The sequence below is a fragment of the Protopterus annectens genome, chromosome 3.part0, assembly GCF_019279795.1.
Source record: "Protopterus annectens isolate FY-2018-M chromosome 3.part0, PAN1.0, whole genome shotgun sequence".
NCBI classification, from domain to species: domain Eukaryota; kingdom Metazoa; phylum Chordata; order Ceratodontiformes; family Protopteridae; genus Protopterus; species Protopterus annectens.
The window spans coordinates 231,514,452-231,537,634 of NC_056731.1; positions in this window are offsets into that span (position 1 = coordinate 231,514,452).

Genomic DNA, 23,183 nt, shown 5'->3' on the forward strand with positions numbered 1-23,183 from the left:
TTAAAGGGACAATCCCAGCGTTTAAAATTCGGGTCCGAATTACAACTCACTAAATTAATGCCCATTTTACTACGTCACTCCCATTCCCACCCACAGTGTCATTTTTCTTTTAAACATCCTGTATAGCTTTGATTTCAATCATGTTTGGGCTCCCAGTGTCAACTACGTGTAGGTTTTAAGTTCCTACCAGGACTTAATATATACCACCAACTTTCTAATTTTGTAAGGTCAATGTTTAAAATCTGTATGTATTTTAACTGTTTTCCCTCCCTGGTTTTAGATTTTGTTCTGATTTAGAGCTGACATGTACATCAGCAGCCAAAGGGCTGCCAAAACAGTATACCGATAAAATCACATATTGCTGGTATTGGCAGGGTGCAACTTTCTACTTTTAATGTCAATAGGTACAAACTGTCCCTATTCTTGTTCCATGTGTTATTTTAGGTTTTATCCGGATTTCTTGTTGTAAGAGGCTGAGAGGTATATCAGCAGTCGAATGGCTGCTTTAGGTTTTGTCCGGGTTTCTTGTTCTACGAGGCTGAGAGGTATATCAGCAGCTAAAGGGCTGCCTTAGGTTTTGTCCCGATTTCTTGCTGTAAGAGGCTGAGAGGATCAGCAGCCACAGGGCTGCCTTAGGTTTTGTCCGGGTTTCTTGCTCTACGAGGCTGAGAGGTATATCAGCAGCCAAAGGGCTGCCTTAGGTTTTGTCCGGATTTCTCGTTGTAAGAGGCTGAGAGGATCAGCAGCCACAGGGCCGCCTTAGGTTTTGTCCGGATTTCTTGCTTAGAAACTCATGTTAACTGGAACTGCCTGTAGTGACTCAATAACTCAGAAATGACAAATGAAGCTCGTAATTTCACATGTCCTTACTTGTTATTACTGCTCCAACAGATTAACAGAGCAAAAAGCCTTAAATACCCTGTTACGTCTGGTTCTTGTTTTCATTATTCATTTTTCTTTTGCTTTCACAAGAACGTTTTTTGCAGGCTTCAAAGCAGTTAATCTGTAAGAATCTCAATGCTAACTACTCAGCTTTTCCTTGGTAAAGATAGCTCATACTATCCCGGATTTAAGAAGTCTAAGTGCTTTCAGAAACACAGTAATGTATTTAAAAATATTTGTGTGTTTATTTGTTTATTTTATTTGCTTATTTTATTGAAACATGGTAAGCTTTTATCTCAGAATGTAGCAAATAACTTATTACAGTTCTACAACGCACATTACACGGGTTTAGAGAGTGGGCAACCTTACATCGGTACTTTAATTGGAGAATGAACGTTCTCCAGCAAGCTTCTAATGTACAGGTAATGGCCACTGAAGAATGTTTGTTGTTTCACGGCAGCCTATTAAAGTGCTGTGAATCTCTGATAGTAAGCAAACAAACAGTCACTTTTATTTTATGCTCATTAAGCAGTGTATTTGATGTTTAGCAAATGTAAAATTGAAATAAATAGAGAATATTTAAAAAAATGAAAAATGTGTGCATGTGTATATGCTTGCATGAAAGTGAGAGTGAGAGCGATCCAGCCATTGTTTTATGCTCGCTGAAATTTTAGTCTATCTGGTGTCATTTCAACATGTATCTAAGATGAGAACATTGTTCCCAGTGCTGATTTAAAGCACAAAGTCTGTTTTATGATAGTGACATACTGGGTAAACCTTTTAGTCCTTCTGACTGTTTTCATCGTAGTTCACATTAGATAGTAAGCATAGCTCTGTCTAGCGGGTATGAGGTATTCTATGTAAGCAAATCCATTAGAGCACTCCACACCTACATTTATGAACACAACTACAGAATAAAAAAGGAAATACTTTAAATGCCCTTTTAGGCATGTGTCAGTATATATATGATTTTTGCAAAATATTTATTTTTTGTGTATCAGATTTTAAAGCTAGGAAAAAAAAACAGGGAAGATGATAAACTGAAAAAAAAAAATATTGGCTGGTTTTATGTAATGCAAATGTCTACCCTTGTTTAAATGATTTAATTAAATTTAAATGTGCATTAAAAAATCTTTATGACATGTGGATGTTTACTACTTTTTAAGAAATATGGCCAAATCAATCATGTGACTAGATCAAGTGATATTTAAATAATTTAATTGTTTGCATGTATCAGTAATCTGAAGACATTTATATTAAATGTGACCCGAGACAAAAGCCCTTACTGTTTTTTTTTTTTTCATTTTTAATTAAAGCATTCTTCTTCAAGTGACTACTTGCTACATGTGATTTTTTTTTTACATATACAGAACCGGCATAATAAACTGGTAATGTATATGTGCATCCATCAGCAGCTTTACTCAAGTGAACTCTAAGAAGTCAATTGGCATGCATCATTTACTGGTCAGAACTACAACTATCAGATAATTACTAAGTATTTACACATATGCCATATACTTTACTCTAAAGAAAAAGATGTAATAAATAACTTTTAATTTTAAATGCATCATGTGTATGCCTTATGTATACAAATGAGTCATGGGAATTACAGCAATATAAAATCAGTAGATGAAAATTCAAAACTGAACTTGAGGATGGCCAGGCAGTGTATATATGTGGTGATCACCTCTTTCAATATCACCACAGTGCTGAATGTTTAAAATTGCAAAAAAAAGTGATAAAAAGTAATTTTATTTGTTGCAGGCAATGGTATAGAGATGTGCAGAGGTGTCATTCCCCAAAAGATGCTCTGGGAGATAAAAGATGGTTTGAAAATCAGTTGTAAAGAGGGAAGTCATGTTACCAATGAATCAAAGGCGAGTAACTGTGAAGTTTCTGCTTCCTGTTTTGGGAGGGCCAAAATAAGTGTTAAGACTGGAAGTTAATAACAAACAGTCTGTAAACTGTAATAATTTGAACTTTGTAATGTAATGAGCTTGTCTGATGCATTCCGTAGATATTTTGCATTGATTGAAGTAAATGAAGTGGACATTCTCTAAGAGCAGCAGAAGCCATAGGAGCTATTATGTAACATTTGAAGGAAATGTGCAATGTGGTGAGATGTGGAAGGACCAGTCTTAGTCTGGTATTTTATTTATTTATTTATATTTTTTACATTGCATTATGAGAAAGGACAAGTATCATAGAGATTATGACAACCAGGGTGACAGCTGGTGGTAGCAGGTCATCCAGTGTTTCTGCAGCAGGAGGTGACTTTATATTAAAAAAAGATGGAATCTTAGGCAACAGGGTCATGTTGAGTGGCATAGACAACAGGAAAAGGAAGCAAAGGTTTTAGTGGTAGTAGAATAAGGGCCTATGATCTTAGCTCTAGAGAGGATTTGGAATTCAAGGGAAAGTATGTTTTGTTAGTAAAGATATGGAACAGAAGGTGGCCTATTAGATAAGTAGTAATGATACACAAGGGGAAGCAAAATCTGTTCTTATATGCTTGTGAAGGGGTTGTGAAGACTACGTTTGGTCTAAGTTCAATTATTTATGCTTTGATAATTAATGTTACATTTTAACACCCATTTCATTTTGTTGGGCTGTTATTTTATTGTCAAATTTTGGATGTGTATTATCAGTAAAGAACACTTGGGGAAAAAGTTCTGCTTGCATTTGTATCAGTTTTAATATGACTATGAGATTTAAGTGCCTTTCTGAAATTAATAAGGAGTTAGACGTACTCCTATTAACTACTGCAAGGGAGAAAGTCCTATACTCTGAATACATGAATTTCTGTATTCCAGTACAGAGAGATAGCAATCTGAATTTTCAGAGCTTTCATATTTATTTCTTCATTATCTGGGTGATTATCTACATTTGTATATAATTCCAGATGTATCTAGGAGTAGAAGTAATATGTTTGAATTCTTCTTACTAAGCAAATATAAAAATCCAGACTCGAACTATGGACTGTTACTGAACATTACTTCATCTAAAATTTCATATTTACCAAAATCAGAGGTCAGAAATGTAATGACACCATAACTGGTATATCTGACACTAGGAGTTTCATCTCCTTTAAGACAAATACCAGCAGATGTTTAATCAGCCTGACTCATAAAACTTTCCCAGACTACCTTAGCCCTTTACCAACAGTCCCCTGTGCAGAAGGCCTTGTCTGCTGATCACTTCTGCTATGCATTAAAGATAGTCAATCATCTAAACAAGGGTTTTCTCAGTGATATAGGTTCATAGGTTCATACTAAGCTATCTGCCCTGGGGCAATTATAAGCCTAGCCCGATTCTGTATGGCTTACACCACCCCTTGATTTGAGTATACTGTGCCCTTTTAAGGTTTAGTTTACTGTGCCTCTGTCTAATAGTGACACGGAGTAATCACTGGGACAAACCTACGATCCCCCATCCACCTATCGAGATTCTTCTTGAAGAGATTCAGTGAGGTGCTCTGCCTCACATAAACTGGAATTCTATTCCAGAGCGAAGGGAGCCTCTGGGTTATGAACCTGTCCCTCCAGCAAGTTCTATTTATTTCTGTGCTGAGGTTCAAGTCCCTCGAGCGTGTGGCTCTATGGGATTTAGATTTACTGAGGTGGAGCATGTCCATTAATTCTGGATTTGACATAGCTTTGTATTTCAGGCATAGATCGCCTCGAAGTAGGCGGTATGCAACTGAGTAGAGCTGGAGTTTTTTTAACCGAGCAGCATATGGCATGTGTTTGAGACCCTTGATCCTCTTGGTGAGATACTTTTGGGGTCTTTCTAATTGCTGCAGGTGTCGGGTAAGGTACATCCCAAAAGGGGCATTGTATTCTATGGTGGGCCTGATGAGGGATGAATAAAGGGGTACGATTACCTCTCTTGATCTAGATGTGAAACCCTTCGTGATGAGGTGGGCTATGTAGAAGGTCTTTCTAACCACTTTGGCAATGTGGTTTTCAAAGGAGATATTGCTATCAACTTGGGTCCCCATGTCCCTAATAACTTTCTCTGTACTTAATGGGTTTCCGCCTATGTGGTAATTTGTGGGCACATTGTTTTTGCCAAAGGGTATGACTATACATTTTTTGGCATTTAGCTTTAAACCAGGGTGCTGGCACCAGTTATCTGTCTCTGTGAGACCTTTTTGAAGGATGTTTGTGTCAGCTGGAGAGTCGATTATGGTGCCCAGTTTGCAGTCATCTGCGAACTTGGTGAGCCATAGTCCTCCCACGTTTGCCTGTACCTCGGAAAAGTATATACCGAACAAGAGTGGTCCCAGGACAGAACCCTGTGGGATGCCACTTGTGACCGGTTTCGAGTCTGACATGGCTCCAGCAACTCTCACTCTGGGTTCTGTCTTTGAGCCAGTTTGTGACCCATCTTGTGACATAGGGGTTTATATTTAAGCTGGATAGCTTATCTATGATGCCCGAGTCGGGTATTGTGTCAGATGCCTTTGCAAGGTCCAGATAGGCTGTGTGGACTACCTTCCCTTCATTTATGGCTTTGGTGACTGTTTCGAAGAAGTCAACCAGGTTCAAAAGGCAGGATCTGCCCTTGACAAAGCCGAACTGGGTAGGATCTAGTGTCTGTAGGTCCCCAATGTCTTTGTTTATGAGCTCCATGATGATCTTCTCCATAGCCTTGCAGACTAAGCTAGTCAGACTTATGGGGCGATAGTTTCCAGGGTCTGTAGAGGCTCCACCTTTGTGGAGTGGGACCACTGTTGCTGTACGCCATTCTGTGGGCACATATCCTGTAGTGAGGCTGAGATTGTATAGCTGTTTTATTTGAGGGATTAGTTCCTCTTGGAGTTCATGTAGGACGCAACCTGGGACGCCATCTGGTCCCATGGAAGCAGTGTTTTTGCTTTGGAGAGGGCAGCCTTCACCTGAGCATCAGAGATGTTTGGGAGGCAGCCCTCTGCCGGGATAGATACTTGCTCTTTTGGGGTGGAGGGGGTGGAGATGTTTGCACTGAACCTGTCTGCCAGGATATTGGCGATGTCTGTGGATTCAGTGTATTTTTTGAAGTTTAGAATCAACTCAGAACAAGTCTGGGAGTTGCACAAACAGACCCTGATTGCCTGCAGAGGTGGGCAGTCAGGCAGCACTTCAGGGACACTGAAAGGGGCTATCTGGTAAAAAATATAATGTTTTTTTTTAATTCATGCATCCAGGTCAGAGTTTTCTTTTTATCTTCTTTATGACTTTGTGGTGCTTATATAACAGTTTTCCTCAGAGTTTTTGTCAACATCCCCCTTCTTGCTTGGGGTCCATTTTTATAGTGAGGGTAGTCTCACTTCATTTGTTTACTATTTATACATTAGCAATATCATATAGTGGCTTTGTGTGGCTTGCAGAAGCTAAGAGATCTGATGTTGTCCTTTTCATTCTTCCTGAATGAATGGGTTATGGATCCAATCCTCAGATCTGACTCAGCCTCATACTTCAGATTTTCAATCCAACTCTGGAGCTCCTCCCTCTACCCATAATGTCGTAGTCCATCCCCAACAGCTCAGATCTTGTTTTCCACCATTGCACACAGATGTGGGATCCTTCTCTCACAGCATTTTTCTTATAGTGTTCTATATTTGTAAATGAAAAAGTTTAATTACATTTATCTTTCTACAGAAGATCCCACAACGAGGCAGCGGAGGACTGCAAAATCAGGGTTTCTTAGATTTTTTTACTGGATAGCCCCTTTCAGTGTCCCAGAAGTGCTGCCTGACTGCCCACCTCTGCAGGCAATCAGGGTCTGTTTGTCCATGAACCCAGAAGCCTGGGCTACTATAAAAAAAAGACACTTGGGTGCTAAAAATAATATCCAGAGGTTGCTTCGTACCTTTTTCCCAGACTCCAGTTTCCAAAAGAAAGAAGCTCCCAGACTTTCCACCCAGTCAGAGGGAAGCTGCAGCACAAGAAATTCAAAAAACTGCTAGACAAAAGAGTCATCCAAGAGGTCCCACCAGACCAAGCAGGATTTGGAAATTACGTTTCTTTTTAGTGCCAAAAATGACAGCAGACCTGAAACCATTTCTGGATCTAATCAAATTAAATCATTTTGTGAAAAAGTCAAAGTTCTGAATGGTCACAGTTTAGTCCATTCTGACATTTCTACACAAGGATGATTGGATGTGCTCCACAGATCTTCAGGATGTGTACTATCACATTGAAATAGACAGGTGCTCCCGGAGGCACTTACACTTTTGGCTAGGAGCCAGTCACTACCGGTTCAGAGCACTACCCTTTGGATTTACTGCATCCCCAGAGTATTTACCAGGTATATGACAGTGTTAGTAGCTCACCAGAGACTGCAAGGATTCCAAGTGTTTCCATACCTAGACAACTGGCTTCCCACTGCCCCAACCATACGTCTCCTAGAACAGTCCAGGAACATTTTGCTCCAGATTTGTCATTCACTAGACGTAACAGTCAATTTTGCCAAATCAAATCTGACACAAGTACAGAGCCTGGAGTTTATAGGTAAACATCTGAACACAACAGCTCAGATTGCTTCCTTACCTTATAGGCACACTCAGATCTCAGGTACATCAAATTCTATCTCATCCCACTCCTCCTGCCAGACTAATTCTTCAAGCTTTAAGTTCTATGGCAGTAACAATAGTTCCTGTCCCTTTAGCAAGCTACTTTATGTGTGTCCTTCAATGAACTGTAGCTGTTCAATGGTCTTTTCTTTGGCAGCCCCTGTCATTTCCAGTCAAACTTGCTGAAATATGCATACACCATGTTCAGTGGTGGATCTGGTCAGACATTTACCTAGGTTGGCCTTTCATTCTTCCTCCCCCATTGGCCACAGTGACCATAGATGCCTCCCATTTGGGGTGGGGGTGTATTACTTGGGAAGGATGGTCCAAGGCATGTGGCTCCCCCAGAGACCAATTCACATATCAGAATTCTGGAGATGAGAGCAGTAGCATGGAGGCTGTTCAAGGTGGTCTTCCTCTAAGGACTATTGCAATTTAAACTGACAATATTTGACTCTCTGGTCTGATACATCAACAAGCAAGATATAGTCTGATTTTACTCCCTCTGCTGAGAAGCTATGAGAGTGTGGCAATGGGTAATCTCCTTCAACCACTTTCTAGTAACAATGCACATTCCAGGGAAATCCAACATACTAGCAGACAAACTCAGCAGGTCCATTCTGATGTCTCATGAGTAGTCTCTCAATCAATCAGTGGCGAAGAAAATTTTTCATTATTGGGGTCACCCTTGCTGTGACCTCTTTGCATCTCCCCATGTACAAGTGCAGCAGGTATTTTGCTCTAATCCCCCTCAGGGGAGTCACCAAGAGATGTTCTAATCCATGTTTGGCCATCCAGTCTCCTTTACGCCTATTCCCCACTACCTCTGATTCTGAAACTTTTACAGAAAAAAAAAAAGTTGAAGAGCCTGGTCATCTTCATTGCCCTTCTCTGGCCTCACCAGGTGTTATTTCCCTTCCTATGGTCTCATCTTCATTATCCTCCCTGGATACTGGACCCAACTCCAGACCTTCTGTCACACCCTTCAAGGTTGAATCATCCCAATATCCCAGCCTTCAAACTAATTGCATGGTTTCTCCAGTTCTACTAATAGCCAGACAGCCCAGGCTTTCTTCCAGTACATGCCATACAATTATCCTTGCAGAAAGACTGCACCAAAAGGATTTACAAGAGTAAATGGAAAAGACTTTCTTTCTGGCTTCTGAAAAATAACATAGATCCTTTTATTGCCCCTATCTCTACTGTACTAGACTTTCTAGCTTCTCGTTTCAAAGAAGGTGCTAGTTTTCCACAACCAAAGTACAAGTGGCAGCCATATCACATTTTCATGCAGGGAACAAAAACTGCTTCCAAGTTATGTAAGGCTTTCTTAAAAGCACCTTCCTGCTTAGACCTCCAGGAAACAATCCATCACCTACCTGGGATTTGACAGTGGCACTCCAAGGTTTGACTCAACAAACCTTTGAACCTACAGCAAAAAAAAAATGACAAAGTTTCTGTCTTGGAAAACAGACTTTTTAGTGGCCATCACCTGCTAAAAGGATCTCTAAACTACAGCTCTTTCATCAAAGACTCTTTACATTATCTTTTGTAAAGACAGGGTTACTTTACGGACTAACCCTTCTTTTTTACCTAAAGTGGCTTCTGAATCTAACATTAACCAAATTATTCATTTGCCAGTCTTCTCTTTAAAATTTAAAAACAAAGGAGAATACATATTACATCTTCTGGATGTGCCTAGACAATTATGTTTCTGTTTACACAGAACAAGAGAATTCAGAAAATCAGACCAGCTGTTCACCTCCTTTTCATCAAGTCAGCTCGGTTATGCAGATTCTGAAGTTACATCAGCTAAATGTATAACTAACTGCATTTCTTGGATATATTCCCAACAGGGTCTTTCTATTCCAAGAAGTCCTACAACCCATTGAACCAGATCCATGGCCACTTCATCTGCTTTTTGGTCAGGAACTTCTATCAATAATATTTATGCAGCAGCAACATGGTCCAGTGCTCATACCTTTATTACCCAATACAAATTGGACTAAATTTTAAGAAGTAGAGATGCTTTTGGTTCAGTGGTTCTCTGAAATATCATTCCATGAAGGCCACCCAAGATTTATGTAGCTGGGGACTCTGCCCTATTCACTGAGGAAGAATAAAAAGGACAACATCAAATTTAAAAGTAATGTGCTCACCATAACTAGGCATCTGATCTGTGCTGTCCATTTTCATTCTTCCTCAACCCCCCCCCCCTCCATCCTCCTTCTTGAAATTTCTGAAGTGGCCTAATAGTTTCTTCTTGAAACCTATAGCTCTGGGTTTGAGCTCTCTAGTGTCTATTTTTCTCTCTAACTACTTAATGTAGGCTTTATGGCAGCAAATTCAATCTGAGGTGTTGGCAATTGACTAAGGCATTATAGGTAGAGGGAAAAACTCAAGAGCTGGATATGAAGTAGGCGGCCAAGTCAGATCTGAAGATAAGATCTGTAACCCACTCACTGAGGAAGAATGAAAATGGACAACACAGATGCCTAGTTATAGTGAGTGCATAACTTTTAATTCTTTCTAATTATAGATAAAGTTAGAGTCTCGATTACTTAGGAATTGTACCTGTGGATAGTAGATTCCACTCAATGACAAGCACTCTAAATGTCTTAAATGTCTTAAATGTCTAGTAGATTCTCATTTTTAAGAAGCCAGTTCAGTCTGTGCCTTCTTTAAACTCACTGCCATTTGTTTGTGTCTTACGGCTTTTCCCGGTTAGGGGCCGCCACAGCGGAACTCCAGTCCGCTAATGATTGGCAGTAGATTTTTTACGTGCCGAGTTTGCCAGCCCTGATGCACAACCTTCAACGAAGGTACGCTCTTTCACGCATATCTCCACACAGAAGACGCTCTAGCTGAGAATCGATCGGCACAACGTCTTGCTGTGAGGTGACAACGCTACCGCAGCACCACCACCGCAGTACTTTAAAACTCACTGCCGTTAAACAGCATAAATATAAACCTTATCATAAAAAGATTATGTCTGCACCCATGTCTGACTCCATGGCTTCCCCTTCCACCACAAAAGCTTTTTTTATATGGAAACTACCTGCTGTGGAGGATACTCCTTCAGCCTCCAAAAAGCCTAAAGTAGTGTTTCTGAGGATGTTGTTTTCATTTATTCTACTTCAGCATCTGTTAAACATGTTTCTGCTGTGGCTTCTCTCAAAAGACCTTCTCCCTTCTGACCCAAAAGTGTTGTATCTTTTACCTTACAACAGGAGCTATTTACTCCCAGGTCATCTTCCTCTATGTTTGGTGGACCCTATAGTTCTTTTTCAGTCCAAATGGACAACATAAAAATGTTGAAGACAGCCTTTAAGATGCAGCAGATTTTGGGCATGTGCTTGCCCCTGCAATCATGTAGGGTTCTAGAGTACCTTCATTACCAAATTTCTCCAACTTAGTTCCTTATCTTGTCTCTCTCAAAGTTTATTTGAGCATCAGTACCTACTCTTCCGTTAGTCACTCTGCTGACTTGGGTATCAATATAAAATGGCTCCCTCTGGATTATTCCCTTTAACCTTGATTGTCATTATACTGACTGAGACATTGGCATCAAGGATTCTAGTCTCAGTTTCCTCAGGGTTGGTTCCTGTCTCAGTGTCATTGTTTAATTATTCAGTCCTAGTCTCAGTCCCTTTTGTTTTGAAATTGAGAATAACGTACCTGAACTTAGCCTTCCAGGCAGTTCTAACATCAACCGATATGTTGACAAACCAAGTAAATGACAAACAACTGAATGAATCAGCTGATAAAGGAACCAAAACTCCACGTAGTAAATAAAAGCAACTTTAATAAAAACAAGTAACATGAAGCGATTTTTGTCCGGTCCTGTGACTGAACTTCTTCAGATAGTAAACATATGATTAGCAGCATTTAAATATCTTTGACACACACCCCCATGTGACCGTAGTCCAATACAATGTGGCAAAACACTTTCAAAACATTAATACTTCAAACCTTAAAGTTCTAACAATACAAATACCCAATGAAGAAAATGTAATAAGAATTTTTAAATTAATTTTTAAATTAAAGCTAAAATATGTTCTTAACATTACATCATCTCTAACTAACAAACTTATCAAAAACCATAAAATGTGTTTAATATGTGTGAACTACTTATCAACCGATATGTTGGTACACACCTTGACATCAGACGATTTGATTCATTTGGTCATCCTGGACCTTGGCAGTGATTTTGTTGGTCTCAAGAATGGGGTCTGATTTGTGCAATATTAGTCTTTACAGCTTGATAGTCCCCAGCTCAGTTTGGGGTGACAGGTCATGGCACCTGTGATGCAGGCATATTGGCATGAGCTACCCCTCAAGTGTTCCACATCATAGCTCATCTTCAACTCTTATCTGTTATCTGCCTTGCTTCCCCTCCTCACCTAATACAGAAGGATAGGTGTCTCAAGACAGTGTGCAAGTCCTATGTCCAACATGCAGTCTTCTTCCTCCTTTGCCTCTGTCCATCCCAGGACAGTAGGTAAAGCCACATAGAAGAGGAAGCATGTAGACTCCCCAGAGCAGTCTTTCACCCCCAGAAATGGATAAAAAACAGATATCTGACTCCCCTACCTTACCTCCTGATGACAACAGATTTGGAGGGATTTTACAGTTCATCAGGATCAAAGCCAAGATGCCTCAGGGCATCCCTTCTGAAAACAAACCACATCCTACTTGAGGGTTTCCTGTTACTCAGGTCTTCCTCTCTGGTTGTACCACTACCTGACAAAATGTTACATAGCATTACATGACCTAATCACTTAGAGCCATATTTTACACCATTGAGTGGTTAGCCCTGCCACAGCATGCAGTCTGTGATTTGTGTTCTTCTATCTTGAGAATACTGCGTACCACAGCAGATGCCCAAAGCAGTTGATCTATACAATAGCAAAGAACAGGGCACTGGAAGCACTCTACCACCTTCTGGAAAGTGATTCAGTATGTGACACAAAGAGTGACCATATCAGGTTTGAAAGCAAAGAAGATAAAGATAGTCAGACACCCTTCATAAGGGATGCCAGCAACAACCTGCTCACCAGACCACAGGACATCAAAGGCAGATGGAAAGAGTACTTCCAGTAGCTTCTGAATGAAGACAACCCCTCAGAAGCTGTAATGCCCCAGACACAGCCTACAATAAGATGAGAAGAAGAGGAGCCCACCCTAGAAGAATTTAGAATAGCACTAAAGAAAATTAAGTCAGGGAAAGCAGCGGGCTCAGATGAGATCACAGCAGATATGATAAATAGACAGGGGAGAAATGGCTTCTGAGGATACTCATTGTGGTGTAGAGAAAAGGTGTATCCCAGATGACTGGAGAAAAAGCATACTTGTTCCAGTGTACAAGAACAAACAGGTCATCCACATCTGTAAGCAATACAGAGGTATCAAACTCGTGTCACATTGCATGAAAGTTCTGGTGAAGGTAACTGATAAACAGATACGCAAAGTAGTAGAAAGTAAGATGGGAGATGAGCAGTTTGGGTACAGATCAGTATGCATCACAACTGACCTGATGTCTGCAGTGAGACAGATAGTTGCGAAGAAGCTAGAGATGAGGAAAGAGTTCAACTGGGCACTCCTAGACTTGGAGAAAGCATATGACAAGGTCCCAAGAAAGCTGATTTGGTCAGTACTGCTGTGGTTAGAAGTCCCACAAACATTGGTAGAATTAGTGCAGGCTATATATAAGGACCCAATGACTCAAGTACGAACAGTGTTTGGTCTCACAGAGGGGTTCCCAGTGAGAGTTGGTGTACATCAAGGTTCAGCTGCGAGCTTTCTGCTGTTCATACCGGTGATGGACTACATTAGCAAATATGTTGGAGGGGACAGATCAATAAAGTTACTGTATGCAGAAATGTGGCATTACAGGCAGACTCTGAGCAAGAACTTCAGCAAATGTTAGAGAAATGGAATGCAATACTGAAGACACATGGGATGAAACTAAGTACAGATAAGACAGTGGCAATTGCAGCAAACTGGGGAAATCAGAAGAAGCTGAGAATTGAGACAGAGGGGGAGAAAGTGGAACAGGTTAACAGCTTAATCTATCTGGAAGGGGTGATTGAGGAGAAGAGAAGTCTGAATGAAGAGGTCAAAGCTAGAATTAGAGGGACTTCAGCCAACTAGCATAGAGTGTCAGGTGTAGTGTATGACAGAAGAATACAAAAGAAACTGAAAGGTAAGGTGCACAAAACAGTGGTGCGACCAGTGCTACTGTATGGTACTGAAACCTGGGTAGTAAAAGCAGAGCAGATGAGGAAGCTAGAGGTGATGGAAATGATGTGCCTAAGATGGGTGGTAAGATGTACACTGCGGGACAGATGAAGAAATAAGGACATAAGAGCAGAAGCCAAAGTAACTCCAACTGCAAAAAGATCAAAGAGAACAGATTATGATGATTCAAGCACATGAGTAGAAAAGCAGAAGACAATCTGGTGAAGATGATTTGGGACAGACAGGAAGAAGATAAGAGGAAATGAGGGTGCCCAGCAAAAAGGTGGATGAATTGTATGAGAGAAGATCTTTGACAGTCAGACATGAATGTCAAAGAGGGCAGGAGTGTAGCATTGAATCGAGAGAGATGGTGACTGTTAACACAACACCTCAATCCCATGTAGAAAAAAATGGGAAAAAAATTGGTTGTTGATGATGATGATGGTATTATATAATGTATGGAAGAATTTCAGTTTAGTGGATTTGATCTCTAAATACCCAGACAAAATTCTTAATCCCTCAAGGACTATACTAGTAGATCGATTTCTAACACAAACTGTTTTAAAAAAAAACATTTAAAGACAATCTATTAACTTTTGGACTTGCTTTTGCACTGATCCAACTTAATATACCTCTCCCCTCTGCTTCAACTAACCCCCTCCTTCCTATTAATTTGTTCCTCTCTTTCTGTTATCCTGCAATTGTTCCTTAAAATGGGCTATACTACAGACGCTCTGGTCCTGAAGTGTTTCATTTTATTCCTGAATTTATCTCATGCCTTACATCTGTAAGTAATTGTACTGTGACTATGTATAGGATGAAACTATATTGTGATTTCTGTTATACTGTATGTTATTACTGTTACTGTGACTATGTATAAGATGAAACTGTATTGTGATTGCTGTTATACTGTATGCTATTACTGTTACAGTTTCATCATATACATACACATATTATGTGATTACTGTTATACTGCATGTTATTATCATTATACTTAATGTATTGTGACATTTTATATTATGTATATACTCTTTGAATCTTTTTTCCTCGTGTCTGAGCTGAATAAGGGCATCTGTCCAGTCGGACTAGCCCAGTCAATAAATGTCAAATAAATAAGTAAATAAAACCGAGTTACACTCTAGCTGGTAAATTCTAGCTTCATAGCAAATCAGACCAACCATTTTAACCATTGTATGATTGATAGTTCTATTAGAGTGACAAGCACAAGCTTTACTCCTTGCCATCCCACTTGGCTTCATCTAACTGAATTTTCAGAAAACTCCAAAGCCAAGTTCATGAATGAAAAACTCCATTTTTGGATCTTTGCTCTTCAGAAATTTGGTAAAAGTTGAAATAGAAAAACATGATTATGAGAGCAGTACTCTCACTAAGGTTAGAGTTAAATTCCATGCTCCTCTTTCTCACTTTTAAAGAATGTATTACATTCCATTCCATCTGTGGTTCCAGTGTTCCTGAAAAAGATGATTTTAAGAAGCTATGAAAAGCATTGCCATGGACACAGCAATTTCCAGAATGGCCATTCTTCTCTGGACTTTTTTCTTAGTGGAACAATAAAGGATCATGCTGCCCTTCTTCCAGAGAACAGTTCTCACACCCTTGAAGGCTTGCCTTAAAGGGACAATCCCAGCGTTTAAAATTCGGGTCCGAATTACAACTCACTAAATTAACGCCCATTTTACTACGTCACTCCCATTCCCACCCACAGTGTCATTTTTCTTTTAAACATCCTGTATAGCTTTGATTTCAATCATGTTTGGGCTCCCAGTGTCAACTACGTGTAGGTTTTAAGTTCCTACCAGGACTTAATATATACCACCAACTTTCTAATTTTGTAAGGTCAATGTTTAAAATCTGTATGTATTTTAACTGTTTTCCCTCCCTGGTTTTAGATTTTGTTCTGATTTAGAGCTGACATGTACATCAGCAGCCAAAGGGCTGCTGAAACAGTATACCGATAAAATCACGTATTGCTGGTATTGGCAGGGTGCAACTTTCTACTTTTAATGTCAATAGTTACAAACTGTCCCTATTCTTGTTCCATGTGTTATTTTAGGTTTTATCCGGATTTCTTGTTGTAAGAGGCTGAGAGGTATATCAGCAGTCGAATGGCTGCTTTAGGTTTTGTCCGGGTTTCTTGTTCTACGAGGCTGAGAGGTATATCAGCAGCTAAAGGGCTGCCTTAGGTTTTGTCCCGATTTCTCGTTGTAAGAGGCTGAGAGGATCAGCAGCCACAGGGCTGCCTTAGGTTTTGTCCGGGTTTCTTGCTCTACGAGGCTGAGAGGTATATCAGCAGCCACAGGGCTGCCTTAGGTTTTGTCCGGATTTCTTGCTCTACGAGGATGACAGCTGTAGCAGTGCTGGAAGGGCTGCCTTAGGTTTTGGCAGGATGCTTTGCACTATGAGGTATGAGACTGACAAGTATACTTCTGAATTACTACACCAACTTATGTGCAGAGAGTTCCTGCAGCTTACCGACAGCTCCTTATAATAAAAGTTTACTTTTTAGAATGATCGCTCTTTGTGGTTCGTTTCTATAGTAACCACAATGAACGATCATTTTAAAAAGCAAACGTTTACTGTCAGGAGCAGTTGGTAAGCACTTCCAAGCAAAAACACAGCTCTATGTTCATAGTAAAAATACGAATGACACTCGGATGCAGTAAGGACCAGCTCAGAAGCTTAACAGAGCCAAAAACATTCAAATAGTGATTCCTGTGTTTTTCGGCTGTCCGGTATATTTTATATAACAGTAGTTAAGCTTCTGAGTTGGTCCTTATTGTTTCCCAGTGCCATTCATGTTTTTCGGCATTGTGGTTTTGCTCATCTTTCTTGCTCTAAGAGGATGAGTGGCATGGCAACGAGTCCTGGGAGGATGGGGTAGTGGTTAAAGTGTTCACCTTGTAGGTGCAAGGTGCAGGAGTTGATTCTTACATGGGGTAACTGGCTAGGCTGAAAATGGCCCACAAGGCCAGTTAGCCTAGTACTAATCTATGAACTAATACAAGAGATTACTTTCAACTGTACAGAACATACAAATTTTTGCCTCATAATTTTGGTCCGTTTTTCATAAGTTTGTGGTTTCCTGGCAAAATAGGGGCAAGTCACTAACGACTGAAGTCAGAAAATAATGACAGACATTTGAGTGTCGGACTTCATACCCTACAGAAAATTAATGTTAAATCAAAAACTGTTATTCTATCAACTTTTTAGGTTTGTAAGAGCAATGTTTAACAATTGCCCTATTTCTGGACCTTTGCCCCACTTTTATTTATGGCTTAGTCCAGATTTTTGCTCTAAGGGGTTTAGAGGTGTGTCCCCAAGTGCTCCTTTTATTACAACTTTTGCATCTGATCATACATTATGGCACATTTCTATAGTAACAACAATTAACGGCCATTCTAAAAAGTTTTAATGTAAGTAGCAGTTGGTAGCATACCTCTCAAATGTACATACCTTTGCAGAATGTCCACATTTTTGCCTCATCTTTTTTGTCCGTTCTTTATAAAATTGTGGTTTTCTGGCAAATTACTTAATTCCTGCTAATGCAAAATCTGTTACTCTATAAACTTTCTAAGTTTGTAAGAGCAATATTTACAAATTCTCCCTATTTGTGGGCCTTTGCCCCACTTTTATTTAGGATCCTAGCAGGTTATTAGGCTACTGGCCCTGGGTCCTTATGAGCCTAGACATGAGTTCATTCCCCAAAAAGAAACCTGACTCAGCACCTGTCACTCCTGTCAATGAGGGACACAGGTGTGACGCCTGGGACAAATTTGTGGTTCCCCAATCACTTATCAAGGTTATGCTTGAAGAGGGTCAGCGAAGCATTCTCTCTGATGTGTATGAGAAGTCTATTTCAGAGGCAGGGCAGCCTCTGGTAGACAAAATGTCTCTCTAGCAGGTTTTGTTTATGTCGCATATTAGATTCAGGCATTTCGAGCAGGTAATGCGCGAGGAGTTAGACTTATGGATATGGAGCATCTCTAGTAGGGCAGTGTCCAAGATTGTCTTTTATTTATTTAGTTTACATTTATTTATTTAACATTTATTAACTGGGAAAGTCTGACTTGGAATAAAGCCAATATTCAGAGGAGGCTAGGGAAGAAATGCTCCAGATGCATGTCTTTATAACATGGGAGGAAACCGGAGCACCCGGAGGAAACCCACATGAACGTAGGGAGGACATGCAGACTCCACACAGAGGGCACTCCAGCCGAGAATCAGACTGGAGAACCTCTTGCTGTGAGATGCCAGTCTACCACAGGACACCTGTTTTATGTAATATGTGTGTGTGTGTACGCGTGTGTGTTTGTGTATGTATGTATGTGTATATACATATATATACATATATATATATATATATATATATATATATATATATATATATATATATATATGACACACACGCACACATGCAGATGCACAAATTCATTCACCAGTGACATATCTTTGGGGAGCTTATAAAATATTTCATCTACCAGGTCCCTACTTGTAAATGTTTTATTTCCCAAACTCCTGCTTACATTTACCAAGCGTGCCAGAACTTGTCAGAGATTTGAGATGCATGGCTAAGCTTTAAAAGGCCCCTGTGGTCGTTAGCCTACTATACACCAATGAGTGAAAAACTTGAAATGGGCCATAAAAATTGAATACATATTAAATGAAACAGTATAAAATACTGTCTCTGTGATTGTCACACTCCCTCATATGCATAAACATATTAGAACAATTAGGCAGTGGTCATCATTTTGATTGCATCTGTTTCTTTACTAGCAATGGAAAAACCTCCTTGTTACTTTCTCTTTAGGGATTGGTTTATAGCTCTCCAGTTTCACTGGCTGTTGTGTAACAGAGTTCCCAAGCCATTATGTCTATTCATATTCCGTGAACACTGACTTCAGTTGCTCAACCTTCTTTCCAACTGAGCTTAACAGCTGTCCTCCATGGCTGACCTTCAGTGAACAACACTGTATGCTTTTATTGTTGAGAGAAGCAGAGAAAAAAATGAAAGGAGAAAACTTGCAGTAATCCTTTATAATAAACCCAGAAAAGAGTTGATGAAAATTGTTTGGAGTTAATGATGAAAAACTTTATATACTTCACAGATGTTTATAGGTTAGTATTAGGATCACTGCCCTTGTGGGTCATTTAAGAGCAGCTCATTATCTCATAAGAGAATCGAACCCTGCACCTAGTGTTTGAAATCCAAAGACATGCGTCTGGAGCGTTTCTCCCTGGGCCTCCGCTGATAATAGGCTCTTGCCTAGTCTGACTTTCCCAGTCAACAAAATGATAAATAAAAATATAAACATTTGTAAGGTAAACACTTTAACCATTATGTCAACCTTCAAATATAAATATATATATATATATATATATATATATATATATATATATATATATATATATATATATTAATCTGTTTGGTGTTTCAGCTGAAATGTGTAATGACTTTAAAACATCAATTAAAAAAAGTGTATTAAAAAATCTTTCAGTTTTAAAAGGAATATAACTTTGCATCCCTAAGATGAGCTGTCTGAAAGTTTGATTCATAATTATTCCTAAATGCTAAAGGTAGGGGTCCACATTTGCTTAAATTAATTTTAACCAGGTAAGGTGCACTTCTCTCCCTATCTCATGAAGCTCCCCTGCCCATCTTTGCTTATGTGCGCTAACCCCAACCCAACCCTATATATTACCTTATGAAAAATCCTTTCCTTAACAGTACCACTGTTGAGACAATGTAAGTCTGAGATGTGTGTGTGTGTGTGTGTGTGTGTGTGTGTGTGTGTGTGTGTGTGTGTGTGTGTGTGTGTACGTGCGTGTGTGTGTGTTTCTAATCAGAAAAAGATGGTATTTACTCTTCTTTTTCAATTTTAGAAATTTCTGTGGTTAATTTCGATAGGTGTCTGTGTTCCGAAGTATATGGGTCAGATTCCAAAACACTTACACTCAGTGCAATTGACTTATTTTGGTATAAAGCCCACCTGTAAGCAAACTTACAGCATGGAATAAATTCCAAAAAATTCCTCTCAGTGTAAGTGACTTACTCTGGTGTATACAATGGAGTAAGTTACTTACTCTAAAAGCAAGTCTTTTGGAATCTGGTCCCCAGTGTTAACCTGCTTTTAGAAATGCCTTGCAACAGAGTAAGTCACTTACACCAAGAGTAAGTCTCCTGAAATTGAGTTGTGCTTACATTGGAGTAAGTCACTTACACTGAGGCCATGTCTTTTGGCATAAGGCTCTGTAATTTTTTATCACTGATTTTTCAGCACATTGAGTTAAGTATACATGCATACCTATATATATTTATATATATATATATATATATATATATATATATATATATATATATATATATATATACACACACACACACACACACACACACACACACACACACACACATATATATATATATATATATATATATATATATATATATATATATATATATATATATATATATATATGTGTGTGTGTGTATATGTGTCTTTATAACTATATGTGTGTATATCTGTCTGTATATATATATATATATATATATATATATATATGTATATATATATATATATATATATGTATATATATATATATATATATATATATATATATATATATATCCATATATGGGTCCTCTTCAAATTACCAAAACGCCAGTTCGCCGACACGCGGAAAAGGAACGCGAAAGGACCGACAATGCAGTTGACCGACATGCTGAAATCCCAACAGCTGGAAGACCGACAAGGGGAACGTGTAAGCGCGACTTGGTAAGTATGCTAGTGAGGGATTTAGGATTAGGGAGGCGGACAGGTAAGTGTGCAATAGTGAGGATTTAGGGTTAGGGTGTGTGAAAGGTGAGTGTCGGTAGTGTCGGAGTTAGGGTTTGGGTAATGTAAGTGTGTGTTAGTGACGGGTTTATGTTTTAGGGTGGGTTAAGTAAGTTAGGAATAGGGTGCAGGTAGGGTAAGTGTCTGGTACTGTCGGACCTTAGGGTTAGGGGTGGGTTAAGTGAGTTAGGGTTAGGGTGCAGGTAGGGTAAGTGTGCGGTTGTGTCGGACCTTAGGGTTAGGGGTGGGTTAAGTGAGTTAGGGTTAGGGTGCAGGTAGGGTAAGTGTGCGGTAGTGTCGGACCTTAGGGTTAGGGGTGGGTTAAGTGAGTTAGGGTTAGGGTGCAGGTAGGGTAAGTGTGCGGTAGTGTCGGATCTTAGGGTTAGGGGTGGGTTAAGTGAGTTAGGGTTAGGGTGCAGGTAGGGTAAGTGTGCAGTAGTGTCGGACCTTAGGGTTAAGGTTTGGGTTAGGGCTAGTGGATATGTAATGTAGTGTAATGTGTTGTTTACGTGTAGTGTGTCGGTGTAATGGTGTTCGGTGTTTCGTTGTCGGTATTGTGTGTTGTTGGTTGTTTGGTGTCGGTGGTTTGTGTGTCAGCGAACTGGCGTGTTGGTGTTCTAAAGTAGACCCATATATATATATATATATATATATATATATATATATATATATATATATATATATATATATATATATATATATATATAATGTATGTATAAAATAGTTACATGGCATGAGCTTTAGATTTTTTGCAAAAGAGTTTTGATTATGAGTAACTAGGAACTTCAGTTGAGAACAAAAGGTTATGCTGAAGGTATTATAGGGTGCTTAAAGTATGATAATGCTGTTTGCTTTTGCGGGTGTTTTAGCAGTATAGACCAGAAATCTTTGGTTGAATGACAGCATCTGATATTTTTTTTTGGAACAGTCATGTAGTTTAGGACCTAGAAAAGAAAAACACTGATGCATTACGTGCAAGGGAGCAGCGTTGATACTGAATAGTTTTAACAGTTCTGCTAATTGTATGGTAGGAGCTCACTGTAACCCTGGAAGCCAGTTTGCATATCTGACAGTGAGTCAGTGATGTTCTGTTTCATGCTGCAGAGAAGAGTGAGGTGGCAAATCCTATTTGATAACACTTGCAGGTCAATGAGGGTCTTATATGAAGTGTAGACAAGGAGGAGCAGTCCATATTCTAACTGTGGCTTGCACAATTATTTTCCCTATTGCAGTTCTACCCTCAAAGGTGAAGGATGGGGAAATTCTGTGTCCGCCATCTCAGTTTGCATTTAATTGTTGTGTCAGTGTTATTCATGGAACTGAAATAGTTAAATAGGGATCAAGAGTTAGATCAGGGTGTTTAAAGGAGATACATGATGAATGCTTGAATTGCTTTGTTTGTTATAAGTGAGGGGTAGTTCTAGGTTAGATAGATATTTTGTTTAAGTTTTTTAGTTGTACAGAAGAACATTATTTTTTTTTTCATTCAGACTAAATAATTTATTTATTTATTTATTTATTTTTTTGCCACATGGCCCGTCAACCTTCATCCCTAGTTACAGACAGGCATCAGAGGTTTGGTGCTTAAAGGGACAATCCCAGGGATTTTTTGTTTTGATCCAGCCTTTGTTTACTTTTCAAGTTTGCTTTTCTGAGCATGCTCACCTGTGGCTGAGGGGGGTAGGGGAAGTGTGCCTGCAGGAAGCTTCAAAGGAGTTAGCCACATTCCATCTCAAATTGCAGCTCTACTGACAACAGCTTTCCATGTGAGCCATTCATTGGTCTAATCTGTGCATTTTATCCATTCAGAAAAGTAGCCTTTCAGACATTTTACGACCAGACTGCTGCTGCTACTCTAGAAAGCACAGCAGTAATGCAATCCTTATAAAGGGGCATTATTTTGTTTCTAAAATCAGTTGCTTGCTAGACTATTTTGTTTACCTTTTTACTGTAGTGTAAGTCATATATTCACACAGAGTCAGAATTTTCAGACAAGCTTGTGTGCATACTGCAGGTTAGATTTCACAAACTTCACTGTTGGATGTTTATTACAGGAACTGCTTAGAATTTACAGTTTGTTGTTTTGTACTTCCCCCTCCCCTACCCAGAGACTATTAGTTGAATGACTGGTTTAGTATCAGCCTGAGATGCTATCCAGTCAAACTCAGACCTGCAGCCTTTGCAGCAGTGAAATTACATCTTTAGTATGTGCTTGTTTTTTGTAAAACTTAGTGGAAAGCTTATCCCAACTTAGGCAATTGTATTTTCTTTTGTTTGCTTTTGTTTTATGTTTGTTGCTACATGCTTTTTTCCCTTCACTGGTAATTATTTGTCATATGTTCTGCAACAGTGTTGCTTATTAGTGCATGTACTCATGCAGACATATATTTATAAGACAGTTTCTCCACATTTCACAGGAAGCATTGCTTTGAACATTTTCGTCTTGGAAACGAATCCACTGAGATGCAAATATCCTAAGATTCTAGAAGAATAAAATCTTATAATAAAAAAAAAAAATGTCAGATAACTGTGAAACTGAATCTTTTTACTCTACTGTACACCCTTCGTGAATCACACACACAGTAACGTCTGTATAATATGGATTCCATTCCACTGAATTTATTTTCTTTATCTTTCCTGCATTGTGGTAA